Raw genomic sequence first — 16,071 nt, forward strand, 5'->3', positions numbered from 1 at the left:
TGGAATCTTAGCCAACACTCCCCTAGCCCTATTTAATCCTCTGTCTCTATTTTATATCTTCTCTCTGTTTCTATCTCCTCTGTATGTCTCTTCCCTCTCTGTTTATCTGTCTCTCTCCCCTCCTTTCTCTCTCCCTCCCTTCCCCTCCTCTTCCATCCCTCTCTGTCCCTATCTCTCTCTGTCTGTTTCACATACACACATACACAATGGGACTGACTTTTGCCTTGAATATCCAATTTTTCCCTCTCTGTACACTTCTCTTATTTTTTCTTTCTTTCCCTTCTCTATATAATCCCTCACCTCCTTCTTCTATGTTGCCTGTCTCCCCCCTCAGCTGCATCACCCCTGAGCACAAATAAATATTCCTTTTCTTTTTTTCCCCCTGAGGCTGGGGTTAAGTGACTTGCCCAGGGTCACACAGCTAGGAAGTGTTAAATGTCTGAGACCTATTTGAACTCAGGTCCTCCTGAATTCAAGGCTGGTGCTCTATCTACTGCGCCACCTAGCTGCCCCTTACAAATAAATATTCCTAAAATGCTCTTGCTTGATTTGAAGATGAGATGAGTCTTTCAGAGATGACTGTAACCTCTTGCCCCCGAACCCCAACATCTTTAGCTTGGGCCAACATTTCCTCCCTTGAAGTTTGGATTTCAATATTGATTGACTTTCTAACAAAATTTAGCTGTAAAACAATGGGGGGAACATGTCAGAATCAACTGTGAAAGAGAAAACTATCCCTTTTCTATTCCTAGATTGTAGAAAGGAGGAGTTAGCATGAGGTGACTGAGAAATACCCTCTGCAAGGTTCAGTGTTAAGAAGGAAGGCTTAAGAAGGAAAGGTGAGAGTCCTAGAGCAGAATCCAGACAGAGGCCTCCTAGCCTGGCTTTTGACCTTGGGACTCTTAATTCAGTTTAAAAAATCCATGACAGACTCCTAATGAGACCAAAGGGACTCACACCTGACAGGGTGGAGTTTTATGGGATTTAAGGAAGCTCATTTTTTTGTCTCCCACCACCTTTGTGTGGGAAGTCCTGCTACTAATCACTGCTTTTTGTGATATCTGGACTTGGAATTAGCAGCTCATAGCTTGATCATTGACTACCTGTAAGATCTTGGACCATATTAATTTTGGGCTTTGTTGCACTTTATTTCTTCTTAAAAACAGGGATTTGGACTAAAATATTTCTAAAGTTACTTACCATTCATGGTCATTGTGAGTATCAGATGAGATCATTGTATCATCTGGTTTAGCACAGAGCTAGGTGTATAGTAGGTGCCTAATCTATGCTTGTTTTCTGTCTTCCCCTCTAAACCTAAAGGTTTCTGATTTTGTCCTGGGCAGCATGTATTAAGTTTCAGTTTCATTTCCTCCTCCAACAGACTGGGCTGTTGCCCATCCTTAGAGTACCACCTGGTGGCCAAACTCAGCCCCACCAATGAGCCTCTGCCCCACCCTACAGCATTCTAAGCAAGGAACAATTTCAGAAGGCAAGCAATTACTGTGGAACAGGGAAACTCCCACATTTTCCCCTAATCCCCAGATGCTGGGAATGTAGGCCCTGCTGACGGTTACCTCTTAAAATCCCTCATTCTTCTTTAAGACTTACCTCAAAAAGGTTCCTTTTATAAAAAGCTTTTCTATTTTTACTCAATCAATAAGCATTTATTAAACACCTTCTATATGCCAGACTATACTAAGCACAGGAGATACAAAGATCTCTGAGAGCTCACAATCTGATGATTAATCCCACCTCAAACAAAATTCAAAGAGTACACTACATTCCTTTAGCCTCTTACCACACCCACTTCAAGGCTTCCATCTTTTACATTTATTTTTTTAATTTTGAATGTCAAATTCTTTTCTTCCCTCCAGCCCTTTCCCCACCATTGAGAAGGCAAGCAATATGATATCAACTATTCACGTGAAAACATGCAAAAACCTGTTTCCATATTAGCCTTTTCATAAGGCTTTCACCAATTTCCCACCCAACCCCACAAACTACTAGTGCTTTTTCTAACAAAATTACTGTTTATTCTGCATTTTGATGAGGGAAACTAAGGCTGGAGACCCTAAAAAAAAAAAAAAACTTTCCACATTATCTAGATCCAGAAGTCAGCCCAACCCCACCTCAGTTAAGTACCACTAATTTACCTTTCTATAGAGTTCAGCTGACACTACCCAAGTTTTCTACAAAGCTGAACTAAAGCTAAATACCCCTACTTAACTTTCAATAGAACTGAATTCCTTCCTCCCTCCCTCCCTTCCTCCCTTCCTCCCTCCCTTCCTCCCTTCCTCCCTTCCTCCCTCCCTTCCTCCCTCCCTCCCTCCTTTTCCTTCCTTTCCTCCTTTTCCCTCCCTTTCCCTCCCTTTCCCTCCCTTTCCCTCCCTTTCCCTCTCTTTCCCTCCCTTTCCCTCCCTTTCCCTCCCTTTCCCTCCCTTTCCTCCCTTTCCTCCCTTTCCTCCCTTTCCTCCCTTTCCTCCCTTTCCTCCCTTTCCTCCCTTTCCTCCCTTTCCTCCCTTTACTTCCTTTCCTTCCTTTCCTTCTTCCTTCCTTTCCTTCCTCTTCTTCCTTCCTTTCCTCTTCTTCCTTCCTTTCCTTCCTCTTCCTTCCTTTCCTTCCTCTTCTTCCTTCCTTTCCTTCCTCTTCTTCCTTCCTTTTCTTCCTCTCCTTCCTTTTTCTTCTTCCTTCCTGCCTTGAGAAGGAACTGTTTAACTTTGGTCAGTATTTCCTAGCCCATGCAGCTTAGGTATGCAGTAGGTGCTTAGTAAATATGAGTTGGATGATTTGAATGATTCAGAAGATTGTAGAACTAAAGCTGGATGAGTCCTTAAAAGTCATCATCAAATCCAACCCCCATAATTTTAAAAATAAGGAAACTGAGGCCCCAAGGAAATTGAGTGACCTGCTCAAGATAATATCAGACACAGGCTTTGTAGGCCGGTCCCTCTGACTCGAGTCCCTTCTCTTTCTACTGAATCAGGCTATGTCTCAAGATTTCTTCTATGTGAGATTTCTAGCTATAGACAGTCACAGTTCCTTTTCGACTTACAACAATTCTCTAGTTCTTATTGCTAAAAATTCATCTCCTAGGATGACCCACAGAAACCATTGGTGATACAAGAAGGTGCCTCCAAAAATTACTGTCAGGATCATCCCATCCTAACTGAATCCTGACCCAGCTCACTGATAGCACTGTACACTTTTTTTCCCCCTAGAAATATACCCATACTGAAAGAAATGTCAAAATCTGCATTAAAAAAATGCCCTAGAAATCAGTCAGTTTCAAGATCTCATGACATTTATTTAAGGGGGTAACCAATCAGGACATTTATTAAACCTTGCAATTTGGGTGATTATTACTTCAAGAGAGTAATCAGAATCCCAGAATTGGAAGGGACTTAAGAGCTCAACTAGCCCAAGTGATATCAGAACAGAATACCCTGAAGAGATCATCCAGTCAAATCAAATCAACTGAACATGTATCGGGTAAGTGGTCATAGAGCTTCCAAAAAGGATGCTACCTATAATCTAATAGGACCATTCCTCCTGAGGTAGCCCTTTCTGCTTTGGGATATTTGGGAATCTTAAAAAAAACAAAACAAAAAAAAAAAAAAACACTTTTCACTGCCTCTGCAACCTCCCCCTACTCATTCTGACTTCTGGAAACAAGAGAAAGGGTCTAATCCCTGCATCTGACAGTCAGTCCTTCAAGTCTGAACAGAAGCATCATTGTCCCCCTAAATTTCCTCTTCTCCAGATTAAAATTAAATCTTCTAATGGATCATCAAGTAGTACAGTTTCTAGCTCTCTAATCATCCTGGCTAAATGCTTTTTAAAAATGGTCCAGCAGCTTAAGTTCTTCCTTCAATGATATAATGTGACAAGAGCCAGAATGTTTCTTCTCTCCATTCCTTTGACCCTGGACCTGGGCCTGGAAGGGACCTCAAGAGAACATCTGGGTCAGTTCTCGGACTTCAAGAGAACATCTGGGTAATTCTCCCAATTTACAGATAAACTGAGACTTCAGAGAATAAAGCGACTTGCCCAGTATCATACAGTTAGTATGTTTCTGAGGCAGGATTCAAATCCAGGTCCTTCGTGAGTTTTAACCCAGTTCTCTAAGCACCACAAAATACTACTTTTCTATTTAATTTTTTCCCCTTTCAACCAGGTCTCAACAGGTATGCTTACAGTAGTCCTCAGTCAGATTCTGCTCCCATCTTCCTGCTACTAAGCTCAAATCCATTTGATTGATTCTATCCTTTCTTCCTCCTCTTCCTCCATCTTTCTCTCTTCTTTGTTTCTATTTCTACCTCTGCTCTCTTTCTCTGCCTCTGAATCTACTACTCTCTCTCCTATTTCTCTGTCTGTCTCCTCTTTCAGCCTCTCTCTGTCCCAAGTAACAATATACTTCAGATTTCTCTTTTCCACCTGCTTATCACATAATCTTTTATTTCAAATTAAGCTCCACTGCCCTTTTCTTTAAAAAAAAATTTTAATTTTTTTGAAGTTACACATGTACATTTATTTTAAAAATATTTCCTTCTGAGTCATATTGGGAGAGAAAAATCAGAACAAAGGGGGAAAACCACAAGAAAAAAAAAAAAAGGTGAAACAACAATATGCTTTGATTCTCATTCAGTCTCCATACTTGTGAATGATATTTTCCCTCCAAAGCTAATTAGGATTGCCTTCTTTCACTGAATTGCTGAGAAGAGCTAAGAAGAACTAAGTCTACCATAGTTGATCATCACACAATCTTACTGCTGTTGCACACACTGTTCTGGTTCTGCTCACTTCACTCAACATCAGTTCATGTAAGTCTTCCCAGGCTTTTCGGAAATGAATTACATTCATATAACAACTTATTTAATTTATATGAAAATTGTTCATATCCTTTAACTATCAACTGGGGAATGACTTGTATTTTCATAATTCACTGCCATTTTCTAAGAAATATTAATTCATAAGCCATTTATAGGCATATAAAAATACTCTAAATATTAGGAAAATGCAAATTCAAACAATTCTAAGGTACCACTTTCATAGCTCTCAGAATGGGCAGGATGACAGGAAAAGACAATGATAAATGTTGGAACGGATATGAAAAAATGGGACACTAATGCATTTTTGGTAGAATTGCAAAATCATTCTAGAGAACAATTTGGAACTATGTCCAAAAGGATAGCAAACTCTGCTACATCCTTTGATCCAGCAGTTTCCCTACTGAGTCTGTATCCCAAAGAGATCATAAAAAAGGGAAAGGACCCACATGTGCAAAAATGTTTGTAGCAGCTCTTTTTGTGGTGTCAAGGAATTGGAAAATGAGTGGATGCTCATCATTTGGGGAATGGCTCAATAGGTTACAGTTTATGAATCGAATGGGATATTATTGTTCTATAAGGAATGGTGAGCATAGGGCAGCTAGTTGGTATTGTGGATAAAGCACCAGCCTTGAAATCAGGAGGATCCAAGTTCAAATATGACCTCACTTAATAATTCCTAGCTGTGTGACCCTGGGCAAGTCATTTAACCCCCATTGCATTGACAAAAAACAACACAAAAGAAATGATGAGCAGGCAGATTTCAGGAAAGCCTAGAAAGACTTTATATGAGCTGATGTTGAGTGAGGTGAGTGGAACAGAACTTTGTACACAATAACATCAAGATTATGTAATAATCATGATAAACTTATTTCTTTTTTCAGTAATGGGGTGATCCAAGATAATTCCATTAGCCTTGGGATGGAAAGTGACATCTGAATATAGAGAAAGAATTAGGGAGACATAATATGGATCAAAGCATAGTATTTTCACCTTTTTTGTTTGTTTCTTTGGTTTTTCTTCTTTTGTTTCTTTTTGATATGACTTTTCTTGTACAACATGACAAATATGGAAATGTGTTAAAGGGTGTACATGTTTAACCTACATCAAGTTGCTTGCTGCCTTGGGAGAGGGAAGGGAGGGAAGAAGAGAGAAAATTTGGAACAGAAAAGTCTTACAAAAATGAATGTTGAAAACTATCTTTGTGTGTGTACTTGGAAAAATAAAACACTATTGAGGAAAAAATATTAATATACAAATTTCATCAAGCTCCCAACATGGTATATAGTGTCGATAATACTAAATGTAGACCCAGAGAATCTGAGTCCAAATTTTATTTCTATCACTTGTCACCCATAGAACCCTGGACAATTTAACTTTTCTTGGAATCAGTTTCCTCAATTTTCAAATAAGGAAGTCACAATAAATAGCTTCAAATGTCCCTTCTAGCCTTCCTCCTTTCTCTTAAGACTTTGATCTTCCTCCAAGGGCTTTGCACACAGATGTTCTCCCTTTCATCCTCACACAACATTAGACTTCTAAGAAAGCATCGGCCTTGCATCCTTCCTCTTCTTGCTGAAACAAATAATGTGATTCTAAATTTTTCCCCTTCTCCTTTCTTCTTCCTTCAATGCCTTTCACCTTCCCTTGACCTAATGGCTTTTTTTTGTCTTTCCTCCTCCTTCCCCTTCATTTTGCATAATTCTTTAGTCAGTGGATATTCTTTTTTCTTTTGATGACCCCCAATCCAGGCAAGACTTTGAGAGGGGGAGCTGTTTTGTCTCCCCCTTTCCTTATCCTCTATATCAGGCCTTCATAAACTGTCCCCACTCCTAATTTATCTTAAAATTGTTCTTATCCTTTGACTATCAACTGGGGAATGACTTGTATATTTTCATAATCCACTACCCTTTTCTAAGAAATATTAATTCATATAGGCATATAAAAATACTCTAAATAACTATTAGGAAAATGAAAATTAAGACAACCACTTCACAGCTCTCAGAATGGATTTTTTTGCCCAAGAAATTTTTACCCAATCTCAGGTATAGAGATATATAAAATAGGTATATAAAGACTCAATACAGATCAAAGAATACTATTTTCATTTTTTTTCTTTCTTGTAGTTTTTCTCTTTTCTTCTGATTTTTCTTTCATAACATAACTAATTTGGAAATATATTTAACATAGTATACATATGTAATCTATATCACATTACTTACTGTCTTGGGTACAGAAGAGAGAAAAGAGGGAGGGAGAAAAATTTGGAACTCAAAAGTCATACAAAAATGAATGTTGAAGACTATCTTTGCATGTTATTGGAAAAAATAAAATAGGCATACAAACTAAACATTTACTAATAATCATAATTTTGCAACCCCTGGGGGTTGAAAGAAAGGGAAAAAAAACCCTAAATTTACCAGGGTGGGAGGAGAGAGGAACAGAGACAGACAGACAGACAGACAGACAGAAGTAAGCAGAAAAATAAGAGATATATGAGAGGGAGGGAGACAAAGTAACAGAGAAGAGAGAGACACAAAGAGATAGAAAGACAGACAGAGGCAGAGAGACAGACAGGAGAGGAGGTAGAGAGGGAGGAAGAGAAGAAAGGAAGGAGGCAGGGAGGACATATTCAGTTACATGATTCCTTATGAGTCACAAATCACAATTTAAGAATCTGGGCTCTAGATAAATGTCTTTCTGATTCTTCCCCCTTCCTCTGTCTCAGCCTCCTTTTCTTGAGAGAACTTTACTTGTGACATTTCAAAGAACTATTCAGTTCTTCTATTCTTTTTCCTTTACTTTAAGTGACATCTCTCTGTGTGTCTGTGTGTCTCTCTTCCCTCTCTCTTTCTCCCTCCCTCCTCCCCTGCTCTACCTCCTCCGGTCTCTGTCTCTCTGCCTCTGTCTTTCTGTCTCTTTGTGTCTCTCTCTTCTCTGTTACTCTGTCTCCATCCTTTTTCCCTCCCTCCCATATGTCTCTTTCTGCCTATCTCTATCTGTCTGTCTCTGTTCCTCTCTCCTCCCATCTTGGTAAATGTTCTTTGGGGTTATTTTTTCCCTTTCTTTCAATCACACAAAGACCATGTCGCAGTGTTAAAACTAAATTGTCTCTCCCAATCCTTAAAGTGTGCAAACACAAATATTTGCTTGGTTTTGGTCATGTATGAAAGCTTATTTGCTTTTCTGAAGAAATTGCCTTTTCCTTGGCAATTTCTTTGTCAAATGGATTTCTCATCTCATGTTTCTTCAGTAAAGGTGATTCAAATTCACCCCTTTACTGAAAACCAAGACTTTTAAATTGTTAATTAAGTTCAACTTTGCAGAAGCAAGTACTAACTTCCTTTGCTTTTTAAAATAACATTCCATTTCTTCCTTTCATTCTTTTGGAGATAAGGAACAGCTTTGTGAAATTTGGGCTCTTTGTCCCTGGTATGTAGAGTTTCTTCCTTGCTGATTGCAAGATTTGTTTAGTGTTGAGATTCTGGCACATACAAGTTTCTCAGTGAGATGATGAATTCTGGGAATCCCAGCAATCTGTTCTTTGTTCTCCATTTCCAATGCCCCTAGGCAGTATTTTTCTATTATTTCCTGAAATGGGATTTTGAGGATTTTTATTTCATTGTGTTTTCCTGAAAGAATATCTTTCAAATGTCTTCAAAATTTAGTTATGACTTGTAGAAAGTCCAATTATTCTAATCCTGCAGTCTTTTGATTTGATTCTAATCTTTTTTTCTTCTTCTCTACAATTTTGAGTTCTAAATCCTCCTCTCTCTCTCTCTCTCTCTCTCTCTCTCTCTCTCTCTCTCTCTCTCTCTCTCTCTCTCAGAATCTACTGTTTTAGGATTCCCCATCATTTTTAATGTAATCTAGCATCTTTTAAAAAATTTTTTGGTCTTTTAAAAATTGTTTGATTTATATTATGTTTTCCATTACTTTATGAGTCTTCTAAACAATTTGGGAGGTTCTTGCAGTTGTTTCATTATTTCTGATGGTCATCACCGTTGCTGGAGTTTGAATATCACACTTTGTTTTACTCTATATTGTATACTCATCGCTTGCTTATTTTTTTGTTGTTGTCTTGTTGCTTTGGGAGTTTTTCCAGGTTTTTCTTGCAATGAGTTCTCTTCCTATCTGCTATTGTGATTGTTGTTCTGCTCTGTTTGATGTATTTCTTGTTCTTTGGAGGTAATAACAAAGAGCTAGGCTTAAACATAAAACTCTCACTCAGACTAATGTTGGCATTCCCTTCTCCTCAACTTTCTGGGTGTGGGGGGAATCCTCTTTCTTCCTTTACAAGCAAAGGCATATCAAATCCAATTTATATCTTTCAGGCCAAAAGTATGACAGAATGGACTTATTACACATTGAAATTGTGCTTCTGCATTCATCCACATGTAGCGCCCTATATACTAAAATAGGGTTAATATGGATTCATGATTTAAACATAAAGAGTGATATTATAAGCAAAGGAGAAAGGATAGTTTACCTCTCTCAGATCTGTGCAGAAATAATGAATTTGTGGCCAGAGAAGAACTGGGGTACATTATGGAATGCAAAATGGTTAGTTTTGATTATATCAAGATAAAAAGGTTTTGTACAAACAAAACCAATGTAGACAAGATTAGAAGGGAAGCAATAAACTGGGAAAAATTTTTTTTTACATTCAAGGGTTCGGATAAAGGCCTCATTTCTAAAATATAAAGAGAATTGACTCACATTTATAAGAATTCAAGTCATTCTCCAATTGATAAATGGTCAAAGGATATGAACAATTTTCAGATGAAGAAATTGAACCATTTCTAGTCACATGAAAAGGTGCTCTAAATCACTTTTGATCAAAGAAATGCAAATTAAGACAACTCTGAGGTACCACTACACACCTGTCACATTGGCTAAGATGACAGGAAAAGATAATGATGAATATTGGAGGGAATGTGGGAAAACAGGGACATTAATACATTATTGATGAAGTTGTGAACTGATTCAACCATTCTAGAGAACAATATGGAACTATGCCCAAAGGCCTATAAAACTGTGCATACCCTTTGACCCAGCAGTGTTTCTACTGGACCTGTTTCCCAAACAGATCTTAAAGGCAAAAATGTTTGTGGCGGCCCTTTTGTAGTGACAAGAAACTGGAATTTGAGTAGGTTGGAGAATGGATGAATAAGTTATGGAATATTATTGTTCTATAAGAAATGACTAGCAAGATGATTCCAGAGGGGCCTGGAGAGACTTACGTGAACTGATACTAAGTGAAGTGAGGAGAACCAGGAGATCATTGTACACAGCAACAACAAGACTACACGATGACATGGCTCTTTTCAACAATAAGATGATTCAAGACCAGTTCCAATGATCTTGTGATAGAGAGAGCCACCTGCACCCAGAGAGAGGATTGTGGGAACTGAGTATGGATCACAGCATAGTATTTTACTCTTTTTGTTGTCTACATGCATTTTGTTTTTTCAGTTTTTTTTTCCTTTTTGAGCAAATACATATAAAAGAATTGCACAGTTTAACATACATTGGATTACTTGTTGTCTAGAAGAGGCGGTGGGAAGGAGGAAGTTTTCCAAGAGTGAATCTTGAAATTATCTATATATATGTTTTGAAAATAAAAAAGCTAATAAAAAATAAAAAGAAAGAAATTGTGCCTCTGATGTCAGGGCTACTATCTGCCAAGATAAGTGAATATCACCACTCCCCCTAGTGGAGTCTTCAAATAATGATATCAATCACTAGTCTACATGACCATAAACAAGCCCTTGGCTAACTCCCTTTGAGATTTGTTGTAAAGATCAAGAGCCTGCTTTCCAACAGTTCTCTAACAAATGACTATTCAACCTCCATTTAAAGAAGCTCAATGGTGGGATGTTCACTATATCACCTCCTGAGTTATCCCCTACCATTTTGGAGCAGGTCCAAGTGCTAGGAAACTTTCCCCCCATATTCATCTTCAATCTGTCTCTCTCAACTAGCTATTTTTGGTTTCAGCCTTGAAACGTCTTGGCAGCTGTGTCTACTGTGGCCACAGAAAACTCCAAGCCATCCAAAATGGGAGAGAGCACATGGTGGGAATCTTAACCTTTTTGTGGGTCATGGATCTGGCAATCTGGTGAAGGACTACAAATCACTTCTCCCAATACTATTTTTAAATGAATAAAATAAAATACAAAAGACTGTAAAAAATTATGTTAAAATATAATTATAAAAATATTTAAAAGACCAATCACCAATTTCAGGACCCCAGATTAAGAATTCCTCATATAATATATTGAATAGTAATTTTTGCAATCGGAAACTACGAAATTGGGGTAGCAATTACTAGTTCTAAATACAAGATGCAGGGAAACTAGATAATGCAATGAGTAGAGCATTGACCCTGAAGTCGGGAGGACCTGACTTTAAATCCAGCTTATTTATTAGCTGTGTGACCCTGGGTAAGTTACTTAATGCCAATTGCTTGGCAAAGGAAGGAATGAAAAAAGAAAGAGGAAGGGAGGAAGAAAGAAAGAGAGGGAGGGAGGAAGAAAGAAAGAGAGGGAGGGAGGAAGAAAGAAAGAAAAAGAAAGAGGGAGGAGGAAGAAAGAGAGAGAGAAAGGGGGAGGGAGGAAGAAAGAAAAAAGAGGGAGGGAGGAAGAAAAAAAGAGAGAAAGGGGGAGGGAGGAAGAAAGAAAAAAGAGGGAGGGAGGAAGAAAAAAAGAGAGAAAGGGGGAGGGAGGAAGAAAACAAGAGGGAGGGAGAAAGAAAGAAAGAAAGAAAGAGAGAAAGGGGGAGGGAGGAAGAAAGAGAGAAGGGGGAGGGAGGAAGAAAGAGAGAAGGGGAGGGAGGAAGAAAGAAAGAAAGGGGGAGGGAGGAAGAAAGAAAGAGAGAAAGGGGGAGGAAGAAAGAAAGAGAGAAAGGGGGAGGAAGAAAGAAAGAGAGAAAGGGGGAGGAAGAAAGAAAGAGAGAAAGGGGGAGGAAGAAAGAAAGAGAGAAAGGGGGAGGGAGGAAGAAAGAAAGAGAGAAAGGGGGAGGGAGGAAGAAAGAAAGAGAGAAAGGGGGAGGGAGGAAGAAAGAAAGAGAGAAAGGGGGAGGGAGGAAGAAAGAAAGAGAGAAAGGGGGAGGGAGGAAGAAAGAAAGAGAGAAAGGGGGAGGAAGAAAGAAAGAGAGAAAGGGGGAGGGAGGAAGAAAGAGAAAGGGGGAGGGAGGAAGAAAAAGAAAAAGAGAAAGGGGGAGGGAGGAAGAAAAAGAAAAAGAGAAAGGGGGAGGGAGGAAGAAAGAAAGAAAGAAAGAGAAAGGGGGAGGGAGGAAGAAAGAAAGAAAGAAAAAGAAAGGGGGAGGGAGGAAGAAAAAGGAAGAGAGAAAGGGGGAGGAAGAAAGAAAGAAAGAGAGAGAGAAAAGGGGAGGGAGGAAGAAAAAGAAAGAGAGAAAGGGGGAGAGAGGAAGAAAGAAAGAGAGAAAGGGGGAGAGAGGAAGAAAGAAAGAAAGGGGGAGGGAGGAAGAAAGAAAGAGAAGAGAGAAAGGGGGAGGGAGGAAGAAAAAGAAAAAGAGAAAGGGGGAGGGAGGAAGAAAAAGAAAAAGAGAAAGGGGGAGGGAGGAAGAAAAAGGAAGAGAGAAAGGGGAAGGGAGGAAGAAAGAAAGAGAGAAAGGGGGAGGGAGGAAGAAAGAAAGAGGGAGGAAGAAAGAAAGAGAGGGAGGGAGGAAGAAAGAAAGAGAGGGAGGAAGAAAGAAAGAAATACAAGGCACAAGGGACATGTGATGAATTCACAAGAACTTTCTCCTTGCCTAAAGAGATTTAAGATTTAAGAGAAGTTATAGACAAAATGAAGAGATAAAATGGATACCAGGAATGGTAAATATGATATAGATTTGGGAGAGCAATAGAGTTAGCAAGAAAAGGGATTTAAAAGAAGCCATTAAAGGAATATGCCATGAGGTGTGAGTAAGCTATTTACTGGCAGGTTAAATCCATAGAGGAATGTAGCGCACTAACTAGAGGAGAAAGATGCCATTCAAGGGAAGACACCATGAGGAAGAGAGAATATCCCATAGTAGGGCTAGTCTTGAAAAGGACTAAGCACATCTTTTTGAGGTGGAATGTAACTCTGGGGGTTTCTCAGGAAGGGAAGTAGCAGGGAAGATTTGGGGTGATAAAAGTAAGTATAGTGATATTGAGACTATCTTAAAAATATTCTGGGAAAACAAGGCAGGTCTGGGCATATCATGATTGCCTTAACTATGGTAATAAGACAATCTGGGAAACTAAGTTGTCAGGATGAACATTTTAGCATTTCTTGACATGGGAAGAATTTGAAGAATTCACATGAGATTAAAAATCCTGTCCATATCCAAAGAAAAAGTTGATCGAGTCTGAATATAGATCAAAGCATTCTCTATTTTTCTCTTTATTTCTAACTTAATTTTTCTTCAGGATTTTTATTTTATTAGGGTGGGTTATTGGGGTTATGATGTCACGAACTTAAGACTTTCTCCTAATCAAGGACAAAGATTTAATTAGGCTTCTGCAGGCTAAGTCCATCTTTAGCCAAAAAAAAAAAAAAAAAAAAAAAAAAAAAAAAAAAAAAGGCTTGGGCTTGCTTCAGGGTAGCTAGGCTTCCAGGTTGTTTACAGTGATTCAGGTTTTCTCAGCTAATGTCCACCAGACCTCACCAGCATTACTGTTCAGGAAGACAGGTAGTAGAATGGACTGATTTGAGGAGGTGGAGGGGAAGGATTCCAATTCTGTTGCCTACTGCCTATGTAATCTTGGAGAAATCACTGATCCTTTTTCTTTTGACCTCAGTTCATTGCTCTGTAAAATGAGAGGTATCAAACTGGGTGATCTCTTAAGTCCTTCCCAGATTGACTGATGATCCTATATAAGACTCTATAAATAACAGTTAGGGTCTTGTGGGGGGAAGAGGAAAATGAGGGTTCCATGATCTTTATTGGTTAACATTTCTGTTGGGGTCATTCCCTTGCCTAATTCCCGCTGGCCTGTGGTCAAAATCTGACCTGTTTCCTGCATCCTAATCCCCACACTTTGGGTGTAGCTGAGCAAACTTCATCCCATAACAAGACAGTTTGTCTTGTGATTTGTAAAATAATCCCTTCTCCGGCCCTTATCTCAAACTGAGAATCTATTCCTAAAAGTTTACTGCCCAATTGTCATGATCATCATTAAGTGATTATCAAGAGCAACTTGAGAAAAAAAGAATATGTTTCTGTTCCATTTAGGCAGAAGTGAGGAAATTTGGGTCTGGAGTATTTTGCATATACTATCAGACTTGGTTAGTTTCTAGTTAGTACCAAAACCAACATCATTGTTTCTTTTCTTTTTAATTCTTTGATCTTAGATATTGATTAAGGAGAGAAGGGATGCATTTGAAAATGAAGGTAAAGCAAGATTTTATAAGGGTGAATGTTGAAAATCTCTGTAAATATTTTGAAAATAAAAAGCTTTAATTAAATTAAAATTTTATTAAATTAATTAAATTAAATTTTTAAAATTAACAAAATTTAATTAAAAAAGAAAAGAAAGATGATATTGATGCAATAAAAAAATTAAAAGAAAATTTAAAAATTTAAAAATTAAAAGAAAAACCACCCAGAAGTTCTATATCATTTTTGGAGCCATTTCCAAGTCCACCTGTTGGCTGGTTGGCCAACCCTGAAGAACACTGCTTGGCCAACTGAAGGCTGCCTGGTTGGCAAGTCCCCTAAACTGGGCTAGAAAATGGGTGACCAAGACTTGCCAGTGTCTGTGATCTGTTCAAGTGATAAGAGATACAGAGAGAGAGCTCCAGCTCCAACAACTTGTTAGGCTTCAGGGGAGCTGAGAATTTTTGGATTTCACTCTCTGCTGTGCTATTTATCTCCTCTGTAATCTTGGGCAAAGCTCTCGTCCTTCAGGGCAGACTGTGAGAGAAATGGGTTATTCTGGATATTCTTCAGAGCCCCTTGCTGCTTTAATTTTATGATTAGATGAGAAGTGGTAATGGGGAAAGGGGGAGCTGGTGACATTAATCCTTGGAGCTCAAGAGATTAGAACAAGTGAAAACTGAGAAGAAAAAGGGAAAAGAAGAAGGTCAAAGAAGACATTGTTTTGCTGCTTCTTGGAGGGATTTGGATGATGTCAAGGGCGACAGAATTACTCAATTTCCCCCCTGCCCTGCTTTTTCTGCCAAGGAAAGAGATCTTTGGATTTGGGAAGGATGGCATTTTCAAAGGCCATGGGCAATGGAAATCTGCCATAATTGACACTATGATTCGAGAAGATTTGTGTGCTACTTCTGAAAAAAGCAAACCTATTATTTTAAAAGCATTTTCACATCCATTATGGTATTTATTTTTGCAAGGTTATGATAAAGGAAATAAGGCCATGGGGAGCTCTACTTCTCTACTAAGAAGTAGGAGAAATCAGGGGAGTGAGATGGAGTCAGCAATCAGATGTCCCTGATATTAGGCAAAGGAGTTTAATATGGGCGTGGCAAGAGATAATATGACAGGTTTGGGGCCATTGGAATGAGGACAATGTCTGATGTGCTTTAGGAAACTAATCTGATAGGGAGAATTTATTTGGTGGAAGAACCACTAAAGGGAAAAAGCAAGGAGAACATTACATTGGAATTTATGGACTAATCTACTCTAACGAAGCTCTAAGAATTTTCTGGGGTCCTTAATCTGGGGTCCCCGAAGCTGTTTTTGTTTATTTATTTATTTAACCAACTGTATTGCACTATAAAGGGACAAATAGGTAGTGAAGTGAATGGATTTTCTAGAATTGGGAATACCTGAGTTCAAATCCAGCCTCACACGCTTAATGTCTGACCCTGGGAAAGTCATTAATTTTTCTTGCCTCTGTAAAATGAGCTGAAAAAGGAAATGACAAAACACTCCAATATTTATCTTTGCCAAGAAAACCCCAAATAGCCAGACATCACTGAAATGATCGAACATTTCAATAGAATTGGTTTTTTGTTATTATTTTATGCCCGTAAAAAAGAAATCTAGAAGGCTTTACTATTTTGACAAAGTAATTCACAGTACAAAAAAACTTTAGAACCTCTGAAAACGATTTCTACCTATGTGGTTTATACAGGTTGCAGGGATTCTCAATTGTACTGAAAGATGTTTTCCCACCAATGTCAGTATTTTGCTCCCATTGCCATCTCCACACTAAATGGACTCTGGCTAATGAAACATCAATTATAGGGCTGGCTTTATTTAGCTTGAAAAAAAATGTAAAGATCCCCTT

General features: G+C 38.6%; 1 protein-coding gene across 9 annotated transcripts in view; it reads right to left on the bottom strand.

The window, feature by feature from the left end:
* The window catches only part of CIMIP4 (ciliary microtubule inner protein 4), a 43,616-nt gene that overhangs the window by 19,938 nt on the left and 7,607 nt on the right, over positions 1 to 16,071 (bottom strand). The window lies entirely within an intron of this gene.

The sequence above is a fragment of the Sminthopsis crassicaudata genome, chromosome 5 (genome assembly GCF_048593235.1).
Source record: "Sminthopsis crassicaudata isolate SCR6 chromosome 5, ASM4859323v1, whole genome shotgun sequence".
In the NCBI taxonomy this organism is placed as follows: domain Eukaryota; kingdom Metazoa; phylum Chordata; class Mammalia; order Dasyuromorphia; family Dasyuridae; genus Sminthopsis; species Sminthopsis crassicaudata.